The sequence below is a fragment of the Dasypus novemcinctus genome, chromosome 30 (genome assembly GCF_030445035.2).
Source record: "Dasypus novemcinctus isolate mDasNov1 chromosome 30, mDasNov1.1.hap2, whole genome shotgun sequence".
Taxonomy (NCBI): Eukaryota; Metazoa; Chordata; class Mammalia; order Cingulata; family Dasypodidae; genus Dasypus; species Dasypus novemcinctus.
The window spans coordinates 20,310,537-20,324,490 of NC_080702.1; the positions used below are offsets into that span (position 1 = coordinate 20,310,537).

General features: G+C 38.9%; 1 long non-coding RNA gene across 1 annotated transcript in view; it reads left to right on the plus strand.

The window, feature by feature from the left end:
• The first annotated feature begins 817 nt into the window (after positions 1-817).
• LOC131276625 (uncharacterized) overlaps positions 818-13,954 on the plus strand; it is a 62,521-nt gene continuing 49,384 nt past the window's right edge. The window contains exon 1 of the long non-coding RNA XR_011647781.1: positions 818-929. This is a non-coding gene — a long non-coding RNA (uncharacterized lncRNA). The remainder of the gene's footprint in view (positions 930-13,954) is intronic.

The window sequence follows — 13,954 nt, forward strand, 5'->3', positions numbered from 1 at the left end:
CCTTTTATCTGTTGTAAAGTGCAGAGAGAAAGATCTCCTGTTGCCTGGATAGTGTATTTCTCATGTTATACTAGTGTCTGCAGTCAGCTTTCCTCTCTCAGGGCAGTTGATGTCCTGTCTCTGCAGGAAGTTTGGTCCAGACTAATCATACTAGGCAGACATGCTTCTATGCATGAACCCAGTGAGCAGCTTACCTCAAGGGCGGCTGTGATTACTAGCAGCAATGAACTAATGAACGATGAACGCCTGGAATGTAGTTACATTGGGGGCCAACCTGAAAAATTCCCTGCAGCTAGGGAGAAAATCAGCTGCCCCAAGTTTGGGCCCAAATTGCCACGGAAATGAAAAAAACATACACCAGAAGTCATATGCAGGGAGGGCCTTATCTGGCTTATTTCTCTTGATTATATATCATGTATTTTTGGATTTGGCCAAGGCCTGTGGGTAAACTTAAATTTCTCAAGTATGTTTTGTCCTGGAACAAGAAACCTTGTCCCTAGACTCACATCTTATCTACCAGCAAAAATGCAAGAAAAAGCCATTTCCAAACTTCAAGCAAAAAGATATAGCTTGTGCAGAGATAGCGAGGACGGAGCTATTTTTGCTCTGAAGCAAGAACAGACGAGCTTTAATAAATCACTTAAGCATGCCCGTGCCGGTGGTGGAACTAATCCCCACAAGTCCTACTGCTAAGCCCCCTCTCTCTCATTAAATGCTTTGCTTAACCTGATTTCAGCTCCTGGCCTGATTTCTGGGCACCTGCGTCCCTCGCTTCCCCCTGAGCCTAACGAAGAGTTGACGTCATCAACAGAGCGACAGAAGTTAACGCTTTAAAAAAACGGCAGCGACATCATCCAGCGCTCTGGAGGCTGTTAGAAGCTGGACAAAGACTCCATCAACTTTGAATTGAAGAAAGAGAAAAATACCAGGTGAGAAAATTTCATCCATGACCTGCCTGTCCTCTTCCCTTCCCTCTCAATGTGTCTCATGTAATGCGTGGGAGTTCTCTAGAGGGGGCCAGCAGCCTGAGTCCCCCTCACTGAAGAAAAAGATTTTAGAAGAACTCACAGCTGTGAGTAAGAACCCTATGCATATCCAGGCACGGAGACCCAAGTCCATCCACAGAGACCAAGGGTGGAAAACAAGCCTTTGAGGAGTACTGGAAACAAAAGGGCCCCTCGGTGGAGGAGGGGAGGTGAACATAGGCAGAATGGCGGTAGCTAATGCCGTCTAGTTATCGTTCGTGGGATTCTAATTGCAGAATTGACTTTTCTGGAGGGACTCACCTTACGGGAATAACTCCATCTGAAACCCAGAGGCAGGGTTTTCCTAGCAGGGAGGAAACCTAAAGCAGAAAAGCCTCATGAGGAAAATAGTGGGGATGCTTAAACGGAACTGCTTTGTGAGAGGAGGGTCTCAGAAACAAAATGTGCAAGGAAAATGGGGTACAGAGTGAGGAAGAGAATTTAAACAAATTACAGGAACTGGGGACAGAATTCTGCACAAAAATAAACAAAACTGACCAACTTTCCTGCTGAAGACAGGAAAGAAGCCGCCAAGTTAGGGCAAGTTGTGATTATGTTTCGGGTTCTGGAGAAATGACAACCTCAAAGAGATAGGACCTTAGTTAAGCTTCAGTTTGCTGGTAGAGGGCTTAGTATAAGGGAAAACAGCTGTGGCATAAATTAATTTAACAATTTCCTTCAGTTTGATCTGGCTTTCAGCTGTTGATCAAAATTTAAGGTATTGTATCCATTTTCAGTTACTGCCTGAGGTCTTGGAGTAGTACTTACAGGTTGTTTTCAATGGCACATAGTCACGATGATGTCAATTTTTCCTTGATCATCATTTTTATGTTACTCTAGATACAAAGAAATCATTTGCTATTTTACAAGTGACTGATGTCATGAATTCAAAACTCTTGAGAGCAATGAGTGCACCAGGGAGACTAAAATGAGTATTGTAAATAAAAAATGCCCGAATGCCCACCTCATGGTATGCTACTAAGCCTAGGGCCCATGATTTGAACCAGGAAGGCCTTATCTCTTTAAGCTATACGGCATGTTTTAATTTTTTCATGCTTTTGTGTTATGTGTGAGACAATTTCCCCAACAGAGTTAACTTAAGTAGAGCAAGTGGTGTTGGCAACGGCAAAATGCTTCCTTGTTCAGCCAAGTAAACAAATTTGGCAATGCTATTTTCTAAAATAAATTAAGCAAAAAAATCTAATGACTTGCTGTGCTGCTGTATAGTAGTAGATTTATTATTTTCTCCTATTGTGATCGATAAATATCTAATCCCGTTTTCATTTGTGTTAAGCATATGGCAAAGTAGCAAAAATCTGCCTAAAGAGGCAAAATCAGAATTATTAACTCCCTGTGTTCATCCTGTTTTGCTTGAGAATGTAGATTGGGGCTAGTAGTCCAGTGAAAAGTTTGATTGATTATACACTCCTAAGGGGCTGTGAGGAGACCAAGTGCACATTGCCCAGGAATTTACTAGCTATTAAGGCAATTTACTGCCCAGGGAATTGCCCTATAAAATTTCCACAATAGAAATTTTGCCTGGCAAAACATCAGTACATCCAAAGTGATCTTGTTTAAAGATCCATTACTAGGAATACTGTCACTTGTCGGTTGGATCCAAGGTTCTGTGGTATTCAGAGTATAAATGAGGAGAGGACCAAAATTTGCTTGTGTTGTGAATCTTTTGCAATTGAGTACCTTAACCCTGAAAGTAGACACGCATTAAGTTAACTTATAGTTCTTGGAGGCATATGGATTATTTTAGTAAGGTTTCCATGCACTTCTGTGATATGTTTAATCATCTAGACCAGTTGTGACTATAGAGTGATTGATCCTGAGCAAAAGCAGTCTTTTTCTTCCCAATTCACTTTATTTTTTATATTTATTTTTAAATGCATTTTTTGTAGCTATATAGATTTAAAAAGTTACAAAAATATGTGAGATTCCCATATACCGCACACCCCACCCCGCCACTCCTCGTACATCAACAACCTCTTGCATCATTGTGACACATTCATTGCACTGGGTGAATACATTTTGGAGCTCTGCTGCATCATGTGGATAATAGCTTACGTTGTAGTTTACACTCTCCCCCAGTACATGCAGTGGATTATGGCAGGATGTATAATGTCCAGCATCTGTCCCTACAACATCAATCAATAACACCCCATACCAGTGTTCTTTCCCTGCCATAGTTGAATCCCTCTGTGGTCCAAACTCCTTGAAAATGAAGCATAATATATTGCCAAATTCAATTAGTAGGAAAATGAAATAGTAATGGTAGATTTAAAGATTAGAAATAGAATACATACTAGTTTAGAAAAACTAAAAGTAAAAAATAATTGGGGTATCAAAAATGAAAAATATGAAACTTTGTTTTTGAGATTTTGCCTTTCATAACTGTCATAGGTATTGCACTGTATGTATAGGGGTAAGGCAATTTCATTCTTCCTCAGGGTCTATATCCTTTTAAAAATTTTTAATATTGTCTTCAAAAAGCTTTTAGATCACAGAAAAGTCACATATACTATATAAGGCACTCGTAAATATCCAGCATCAAACACTTCCCCTTCCACAGCAATGATCATTTAACATGTTCATGTTATAGTTGCTATTGCTGATGTGCAGATATTGAAACATAGCTTTCAAACATGGTTCCATTTTGGTTTACATTATGATTTATATTTTAGACTTTACAAATTTCTAAATTTTTAGTTTATAATTTACATTTTAGCTTAGAGTTTTATACAGTTGTGGTATTGTTGTAGCATTTGAGAGAAGTTTAATTATTTGAGTATAGAGAGGCCAGGACTCGGGAATGATTTTGAGAAGGAAAAATGGTTTATTGACGGCCCGCCGGACTCGGGAGCTTTCTGTTTGAATCCCGAGCCCTGAACAAGATTTTCAAATGTCTTTTATCCAGAGAGGAAAGGCCAAGTGGTCTCTTTGTTTCAGTTCTCAATAGGCTTTAATTAGCATATATAGCTTCCACATCCTAGGTAAGCTTTTAGCATGGACTCTAGATATTCTAGATAAGCTTTTAGCATATTTGGTTTTTGCATTTCCCCTAAATACTTAAAGTTTATAGTCCTTGCATTGTTAAACTGTTTCCTGGGACTGGAGCCCTTGCAATTGTGCCTAAGGGCAGGACTGCAGCCTCTTACCGTTCCACACCCACAAGTCAAACAGCTTAGGTTATCTCTGAAGAGACAAAGAGCCTTCCACTCATAGCCCACATCAGTATAAGTTGACATGTCCTATATCCATCATTACATGATCTTGTGGAGCACTTCTATTGCCCCCCAGTTACTGGGCTTCCATCTATTCTGTACCTTTCTCCCTCTCCCCTCAGGGCCCACAGTGACAATCAATCTTCACTGCTTGAGGGACCAGATTTACAGATACTGGCAACAATGCTGAGTGCTTGACATACTAGACTGCCCTAACCAATTGGGAGCCACCAATTCTCTCAAGGGACACAATTCCCTTATTTGAGAACATCAGGTTTCTCCAGGATGTGGGTATACCTTCACAATCATATAGTCTCCACCCAAGGATTTAACACATTATGACAAATGAGCATTCACACACTCCCTAGAAGCTTGCCCCTGTGTCAGATGCCCCCTTTAAGCACCTTAAACTCATAATCCTTCCTTATTATATTGTCTAAAGAGTCTTCTCAGCCTTATTCAACCATGTACCTGACAGTCTCGCATATTCAACTGTTCCCCAAGCCCTCCCCCTAATTCCTTGGGCCTTCTGACTCATCCAGCCCTAGCCCCCCTCAAACCTACAAAGCCCCACCCAATAATATTCCTATGCCCCCATCTTATCCCTTCCCTGTACAACTACTTACCTCCACTTTATCATAGATTTCACTCATGTAGACATCAGCTCACAACCTTGCTTTCATCCCCAATTTCCTGTAAGCCTATCATCCAGTCTCTAGCTCTCTGACACAGCTTGGTTTGCTCTTTCAAAGGAGAGGTCATGCAGTATTTGTCCTTCAATGCCTGGGTTGCTTCACTCAACATAAGGTCCTCAGGATTCATCCATGTTATCCTATGTGTTTGTACTGTATTCCTTCTTATAGTTGAGTGGTATTCCATTGTATGTATGTTCCACATTTTGTTTATACATTCATCTGTTGATGGCAATTTGGGTTTATTCCACCCTTTGGCAGTAGTGAATAATGCTATGATGAACAGTGTTGTGCATACTTTGGTTTGTGTCCTTCTTTCAGTTCTTCTGTGTATATCCCCCAGTATGGAATTGCTGTGTTACATGGCAAATCTGTAGCAGCTGGATCCTTCTGCATTACCACAGCAGTGGGTAAATGTTCCCATTCCTCCACATCCTCTCCAACACCTTTATTTTAAAGATTGATTGATTGATTGATTGCCCCTCCTTGTAGATTGCTTGCTGTCTGCTCTCCTGTCTTCATTCACTATATGATCTTCCATGTTTGCTTGTCTCCCTATTTTGCATCACCTTGCTGCCTCCCCCCCTTGCAGTTTGCTTCTGTCTGCTTCCTGTGTCCATTGGCTCCATGTTCTTCTGTGGTTGCTTGTCTCCCTTTTGTTGAGTCACCTTGCTGTGCCAGCTCTCTGTGGCATGCAGGTTGTTGGCTCTCCATGGCATGTGGGCCGTTGGCTTACTGTGGTGCATGGGCCTTTGGCTCTCTGCTGTGCACAAGTGAGCTTGCCTTCACAAGGAGGCCCTGGAACAGGAACACAGGGCCTCCCATATGGCAGATGGAAGCCCAACCGGTTGGGTCACAGCCACTTCCCCTCCCCAAAACTTTCAGTCTTGTTTTTTTAATAGCTGCCAGTCTTACGGGAGTATGATGGTTTGTCATTCTAGTTTTGATTTGCATTTCCTGAAAAGCTAGTGATTTTGAGCATCTTTTCATGTGCTTTCTAGCTAATTATAATTCTTCTTTAGAGAAGCATCTGTTCAGACCTTTTGCCCATTTGTTGAATGGGTTGCTTGTCTTTTTAATTTTGAGATATAGGTGTTTTTTTATGTGCAGGATATTAGCCTTTTATCAGATATATGGTTACCAAATGTTTCTCCCATTGGGTAGGCTGTCTTTTCACTTTCTTGACAAACTCCTTTGAGGTGTAAAATGCTTTAGCTTTGAGGAGGTCCCATTCACCTATTTGTTTTTTGGCATTTTGTTCTATGGGTGTGAAGTTCATGAAGCCGTTTCCTATTACAAGATACTGTGGATGTTTCCCTACATTGTTTTCCAAGATCTTTATTGTCTGGGCTCTTATATTTAGGTCTTTGATCCATCTTGAGCTGATTTTTGTATAAGGTGTGAGATGGTAATCCTCTTTCATTATTTTGCTTATGGATATCCAATTCTCCAAGCACCATTTGGTAAAGAGGCCATTCTCTCCAATTGAGTGGGCTTGGTGGCCTTGTCAAATATCAAGTGACTGTATTTATGAGAATTTATATCAGAACTCTCAATTTGGTTCCATTGTTCAGTATGTCTATCTTTGTGTCAATATCATGCCATTTTCAACACTGTTCCTTTGTAGTTTGTTTTGAAGGCAGGTAGTGTGAGTCCTTCAATTTCATTTTCCCATGTAATATGTCTTTGACTGTTTGAAGCCTCTTTCCTTTCCAAATAAATTTCATAGTTTGTTTTCCTAGTTCATTAAAAAATGCTGTGTTGATTTTTTTTATTGAAGTATGTCATTCATACATGAACACACATAAACAATAAGTGCATAGTAAAGATTGTGAACCTAAAAAATAAACACACATAACATTTCACAGGGGTCTCATACATCACCCCTCCACCAACTCTTTGCATTGGTGTGAAACATTTGTTACAAGCTATGCTAGAGCATTGTCAAAATATTACTACCAGTTATATTCATTATTTTACATTTGGTATATTTTTCCCCCAACCCGTCCTATTTTTTTTAATGTAGTTTTGTTATAGGTATTGGGAACCTGCAAAACAATCATACAGATGTATAGATTTCCCATAAAACTCTACCCCCTGGTGGAACATTTGTTACAGATTATGAGATCATATCATCAGGCTATTACCACCAATCATGGTCCATAGCATACATTTGACACATTTTTTCCACACACCTCCTTTATCAACACAGTATACCTTGGCATTAATGCAAGAATGTTATAGTACTGCTGTTAACCATAGTCTATAGGTAATACCAATTGTAGTTTTCCTGTGTTTCTCTGTATTCCCATCACCCTGCAATAGTGATGTACATCTGTCCTAGCTAACAGAAGGACTCTCTTGCATTTGTACCCTTAACCACAATTCTCAACTGCCTCTGGGCTCACTGGGTTGTTCAGTCCCTAGATTATTCTTTAGCTTTCTTTGTATTGGTATTTACTTCCCCAGACTAACTTTTTCAGTTACAATCCCATTTATAAATCAGTTGTTACTCACTATAATGTGCTAGTATCACCTCTATCCATCTCCACACTTTTACAGTCAAGTTCATTAAAACTTCTACATACATTAGACATCTATAGTTCTTCTCAACCCTACTCTTATCTCCTTATAATCTATACTCAAGGTTTTAATTCCATGTGTTTATTATTTGTATTTAGTTTCATATTAATGAGGCCATGCAATATTTGTCCTTTTGTATCTGACTACTTTGCTTAGTATAATGTCTTCAAGATTCATTCATGTTATCCCATATTTCCCAATCTCATTTCTTCTTATTGTAACATAGTGTTCCATCATACATATATACCACAGTTCGTTGGTGGATGGATGCTTGGATTGTTTCCATCTTTTGGCATTTTTCAACAATGCCACTATGAACATTGCTGTACAGGTGCCTATTCATGTCATAGTTTTTAGTTCTCCTGGATATATTCCTAGTAGAGGAAATGCTGGATCATATGGCAGTTCTATATTTAGCTTCCTTAGGAACTGCCAAACTGTCTTCCATAGAGGCTGCACCATTTTACACTTCCACCAACAGTGATGAAGTGTTCCTGTTTCTCCACATCCTCTCCAGCACTTATTGTTGTCTGTTTTTTAAATAATGGCTATTCTATGTGGTGCTAGATGATATCTCATCGTCGTTTTAATTTGTTTTTCCCTAATAGCTAGTGATATGGAACATTTTTTATGTGCTTTTTGGCCATTTGTATTTTCTCTTTGGAGAAATGTCTTTTTAAATCGTTTGGCCATTTTAAAATTGGATTGCTTGTCTTTTATTGTTGAGTTGTATGATCTCTTTATATAGAATTGAAATTAAATGCTTATTGGATTAATGGTTTCTAAATATTTTCTGCCATTAACTGGGCTGCCTTTTCACCTTCTTGATGAAGTCCTTTGAATCACAGAAATGTTTTAAGTTTGAGGAGGTCCCATTTATCCATGTTTTCTCTTATTGCTCATGCTTTTTGGTGTAAGGTTTAAGAATCCACCACCTACCAACAGGTCTTGAAGATGTGTCCCTACATTTTCTTCTAAGAGCGTTATTGTACTTTTATATTTAGGTCTTTGATCCGTTTTGAGTTAATTTTTGTATAAGGTGTGAGTTAGGGGTCTTCTTTCTTTCTTTTGCCTATGGATATCCAGTTCTCCCAAGACCATTTATTGAATAAACTGTTCTGCTCCAACTGGGAGAGCTTGACAGACTTGTCAAAAATCACTTGGTTGAAGATTTGAGGGTCTGTTTCTGATTGATCATTTCAGTTCCATTTGTCTATGTGTCTATATTTATGTCAATATCATGCTGTTTTTACCACTGTAGCTATGTAATATGATTTAAAGTCTGGAAGTGAGAGTCCTCCAACTTCACTTTTCCTTTTTAAGATGTTTCTGGCTATTTGGAGCCTCTTACCCTTCCAGATAAATTTGCTGATTGTGTTTTTCATTTGCTTAAAAAATGCTGATGGAATTTTCATTGGGATTCCCTGCAATCTGTATATCAATTTGGATAAAATTGATATCTTAATGATATTTAGTCTTCCTATCCATGAGCATAGAATGTTTTTCCAATTATTTAGTTCTTTTTTTATTTCTTTTAGCAATGCATTACAGTTTTCTGAATACAAGTTGTTTGCATTCTTGGTTAACTTTATTACTAAATATTTTATTCTTTTAGTTGCCATTGTAAATGGAATTTTTTCCTGACTTCCTCCTCAGATTGTGCATTTAAAATTTTTTTTTTAGTTAATAGATCACAAGGGATGTTACGTTAAAAAACCTTAGAAAGAACATGAGGTTCCCATATAACCCACTCCCCTCTCCGCACCACATTATTTTTGTAAATTGTATATTTGAAGATATATACATCACAAAAATATGTTACACTAAAAAATATGAGGTTCCTGTATACCCCCCCACCCCACTTCTCCCACACCAACAACGTCCCTCATCGTTGCGGCACCCTCATTGCACTCATTGAAGACATTTTGGGGCACTGCTGCACTACACAGATAATAGTTTACCCTGTAGTTTGCACTCTCCCCCAGTACATTCAGTGGGTTATGGCAGGATATATAAAGGTCAGATGCTCTGACCCTGCAGTATCATTAAAGCAACTCAAAATCTGAAAATTGCCCCCACATCACATCTCTTCTACCCTCTTCCTGTCCTCAGCAACTACTGTGACCATGTTCTCCTCGATACTAAAATTTCTTCGATTTCTCATCACAGTAGTTTTATAGTAGAATATCAGTAAGTCCACTATAGTCCATATTTTATTCCTCCATTATGTGGACTCCAGGATGGTGATGTCCCCTCCACCTCTAGATCAAGAGGGGGCTTAGATTACACAGTTGATGTTTATAACTGTAACTACTATAAAAATACCCAACATACCTTGTAACATATTTATGTTCCCTACATACTTGCCCTGGAGAACTCCTCCCCACCCATGTGCCCCCCATCAATAACACCCCACACTGGAGTTCCTCCCCTGCCACAGTTGAACCTCTCTGTGATCCAAAACTTCTTCAACAATGAATCTTAATATATTGCCAAATTCAATTAATAGAAAATTGAAATACAGTGATGGGTTTAAAGTTTAGAAATAGAATACATAGTAATTTAGAAATACTAAAATAAAAATAAATTGATGTATTAATAAAATGAAAGATATTATAAAGCTTTGTTTCTAACATTTTGCCTTTCATCACTGTAGTAGGTGTTGCCCTGTATGTACAGTGGCAAGACATTTTCATTTCTTCCTCAGTGTCCACATCATTCCTTTTTTTTTTCTAATTTTTTATTTTGTCTTCAAAAAAGTTTTAGATCACAGTAATTCACATACACAGTATTGGGGACTCCCAGATATCGAACATTAAACCCTTTTCCCCTTTCCCCAGCAATGATCTCTTTACATATTCATGTTATATTTGGTGCAGGTATGTAGAAATTTTTAAACATAGCTATCAAACATGGTTCCATTTTGGTTTACATTATTGTTTCTATTTTAGACTGTACAAATTTCTAAGTTTTCAGTTTCCTTATGTTTTACACTATAGTTTACATTTTAGTTTAGAGGCTTTTATACACTTTAGATGTAAGTTGACATACCCATCATTGCATAATCTTGTGGAGCACTTCCATTGCCCCCCAGTTCCCTTCTTCCGTCCATGCTATATCTCTCTCCCCCTCCCCTCAGGGCACACTGACACTCAGTCTTCACTACTTAAGGAACCAGATTTACAGATACTGCAGCAATGCTGAGGGCTTGACATATTCACCTGCCCTAACTAATTTGGAGCCAGCAATCCTCTTGGGAGACACAATTCCCTCTCTTTGGGAACATCAGATCTCCCCAGGATGTGGGTACACCTTCACAATCATTGTATGGGTCTCCACCCAATGTTATAACACACTATGACAAAATGATCACTCACATACTCCCTAGTAGCTTGCCCCTATACCAGATGCCTTCCCCTTAAGCACCTGAAACACGTGATGCTTCGTTATTATATTTTCTAAAGAGTTTTCTCAACAGTATAGTTTCAACCATATACCTGACATTCCCCCATATTCAATGGTTCCCCCAGCCCTCTCCCCAATTCCTTGGGTATTCTGACCCATCCTCCCAAGCCTAACCCCCTCAATCCCACAAAGTCCCACCGAAAGGTATCCCTATGCCCCCATCTTATTCCTTCCATATAAAAATACTTAACCTCCAGCTTGTCATAGACTTCACCCATGTAAGTGTCAGCTCACAACTTTCCTCACCCCCCAGATTCCTTTAAGCCTATCTTCCAGACTTGAGCTCTCTGAGACAGCACAGTTTGCTTGTTTCATATCAGAGAGGTCATGTAGTATTTGTCCTTCAATGTCTGGCTTGCTTCACTCAACATAAGGTCCTCAAGATTCATCCATGTTATCACATGTGTTTGTATTATATTCCTTCTTATAGGTCAGTAGTGTTCCATTGTATGTACATATGACATTTTATTTATCCATTCATCCATCGATGGGCATTTGAGTTGATTCCTTCTTTTGGCAATAGTGTATAATGCTGCTATGAACATTGGTGTGCATATATTGGTTTGTGTCCGTATTTTCAGATCTTCTGGTTATATACCCAGCAGTGGAATTGCTGGGTCATATGGCAAATCTATAGCTAACTTTTTGAGAAACCGCCAAACAGTCCTCCAGAATGGCTGGGCCCATTTGCATTCCCACCAGCAGTGGATGAGTGCTCCTGTTCCTCCACATCCTCTACAGCACTTGTAGTCTTCTATTTTTTTTAATAGCTGCCAGTCTTATGGGAGTAAGATGGTATCTCATTATAGTTTTTTTTTTGAAGAGTTTTTTATTTATCCCCCCCCCCCCATTGTGTGTTCTCTATGTCTATTTGCTGCATCTTGTTTCGTTGTCCACTTCTGTTATTGTCAGCAGCACGGGAATCTGTGTCTCTTTTTGCTGTGTCATCTTGTTGCGTCAGCTCTCCGTGTGCGCGGTACATTCTTAGGCAGGCTGCACTTTCACGCTGGGCAGCTCTCCTTACAGGGTACACTCCTTGCGCGTCGGGGTCCCCTATGCGGGGGACTCCCCTGCGTGGCACGGCACTCCTCGCGTGCATCAGCACTGCGCATGGGCCGGCAGCATACGGGTCAAGGGGGCCCAGGGTTTGAACCGCCGGCCTCCCATGTGGTAGACGGATGCCCTAACCACTGGGCCAAGTCCGTTTCCCTCATTATAGTTTTGATATAAATTCCCCTAATCGCTAGAGATTTTGAACATTTTTTTCATGTGCATTTTAGCCATTTGTATTTCTTCTTTGGAGAAGCATCTGTTCAGATCTTTTTCCCATTTTTTAAATGGGTTGTCTTTTTATTTTTGAGATATAGGAGTTCTTTATATATGCAGGATATTAGTCTACTATCAGATATATAGTTACCAAATATTTTCTCCCATTGTGTAGGCTCTCTTTTCACTTTCATGACAAACTCCTTTGAGGTGCAAGAGGCTTTAATTTTGAGGAAGTCCCATTTATCTATTGGTTCTTTTGCTGCTTGTGCTTTTGGTGTGAAGTTCATGAAGCCATTTCCTATTACAAGGTCCTGTAGGTGCTTCCCTATGTTGTTTTCCTAGGTCTTTATGGTCTTTGTTCTTACATTTAGGTCTTTGATCCATCTTGAGTTGATATTTTTATGAGGTGTGAAATAGTAATCCTCTTTCCTTCTTTTGCATATTGATATCCAATTCTCTAGACACGATTTGTTGAAGGAGCCATTCTCTCCCAGTTAAGTGGGCTTGGTGGCCTTGTTGAGTATCAGATGACTGTATATATGAGCATCTATATCAGAACTCTCTATTCAGTTCCATTGCTCAGTGTTTTTCTCCTTGAGCCAATACCATGCCATTTTCACTACTGTAGCTTTGTAGTATGTTTTGAAGTCAGGTAGTGTGTTTCCTCTGGTTTCATTTTTCTTTTTCAATTTTTCAATGTGTCTTTGGTTATTTGGGACCTCTTTCCTTTCCAAATAAATTTCAGAGTTTATCTAGTTCCTTAAAGAATGCTGTGTTGATATTTATTGGGATTGCATTGAATCTCTAGATCAGTTTTGGTAGGTTAGGCATCTTAATAATATTTAGTCTTCCTATCCATGAACAGGGAATATTCTTCCATTTGTTTAGGTCTTCTTTGATTTCCTTGAACAGTTTTGTGTAGTTTTCTGTGTTTACGTCTTTTACATCTTTGGTTAAATTTATTCCTAGGTATTTGATTTTTTTATTTGCTGTTGTAAATGGTATTTCTTTCTTGATTTCCTCCTCAGATTGCTGATCATTGGTGTACAGAATGCTACTGATTTTTGTACATTGATCGTGTACCCTGTGACTTTACTGAACTCATGTATAAGTCCTTAGAAGCTTATCTGGAGACTTCTCATGATTTTCTATGTATATTATCATGTCATCTGCACATAGAGAAATTTTGACTTCTTTCTTTCCAGTTTGGATGACTTTTATATCTGGTTCTTGCCTCAGTGCTTGAGCAAGTACTTCTAAAACAGTGTTAAAATAGAAGGGGTGATAGTGGGCATCCTTGTCTTGTTCCAGATCTTAGAGGGAAAGATTTTAGCATTTCACCTTTGTAAATGATGTTGGCTGTGGGTTTTTCGCATATACCCTTTATCATATTCAGAAAGTTTCCTTCTATTCCAATCTTTTGCAGTGTTTTTATCAAGAAAGGGTGTTGTATTTTGTCATTCTGCATCTGTAGATAGGATCATGTGATTTTTTCCCCCTTCATTTTGTTTATATGGTGTATTATATTAATTGGTGTTCTTATATTGAGCCATTCTTGCATACCAGGAATGAAGCCTACTTGGTCATGGTGTATAATTTGTTTAATGTATTTTTGAATATGATTAGCAAGTATTTTGTTGAGGATGTTCACTTCTAGGTTCATTAGAGAGACTGGTTTTTAATTTTCCTT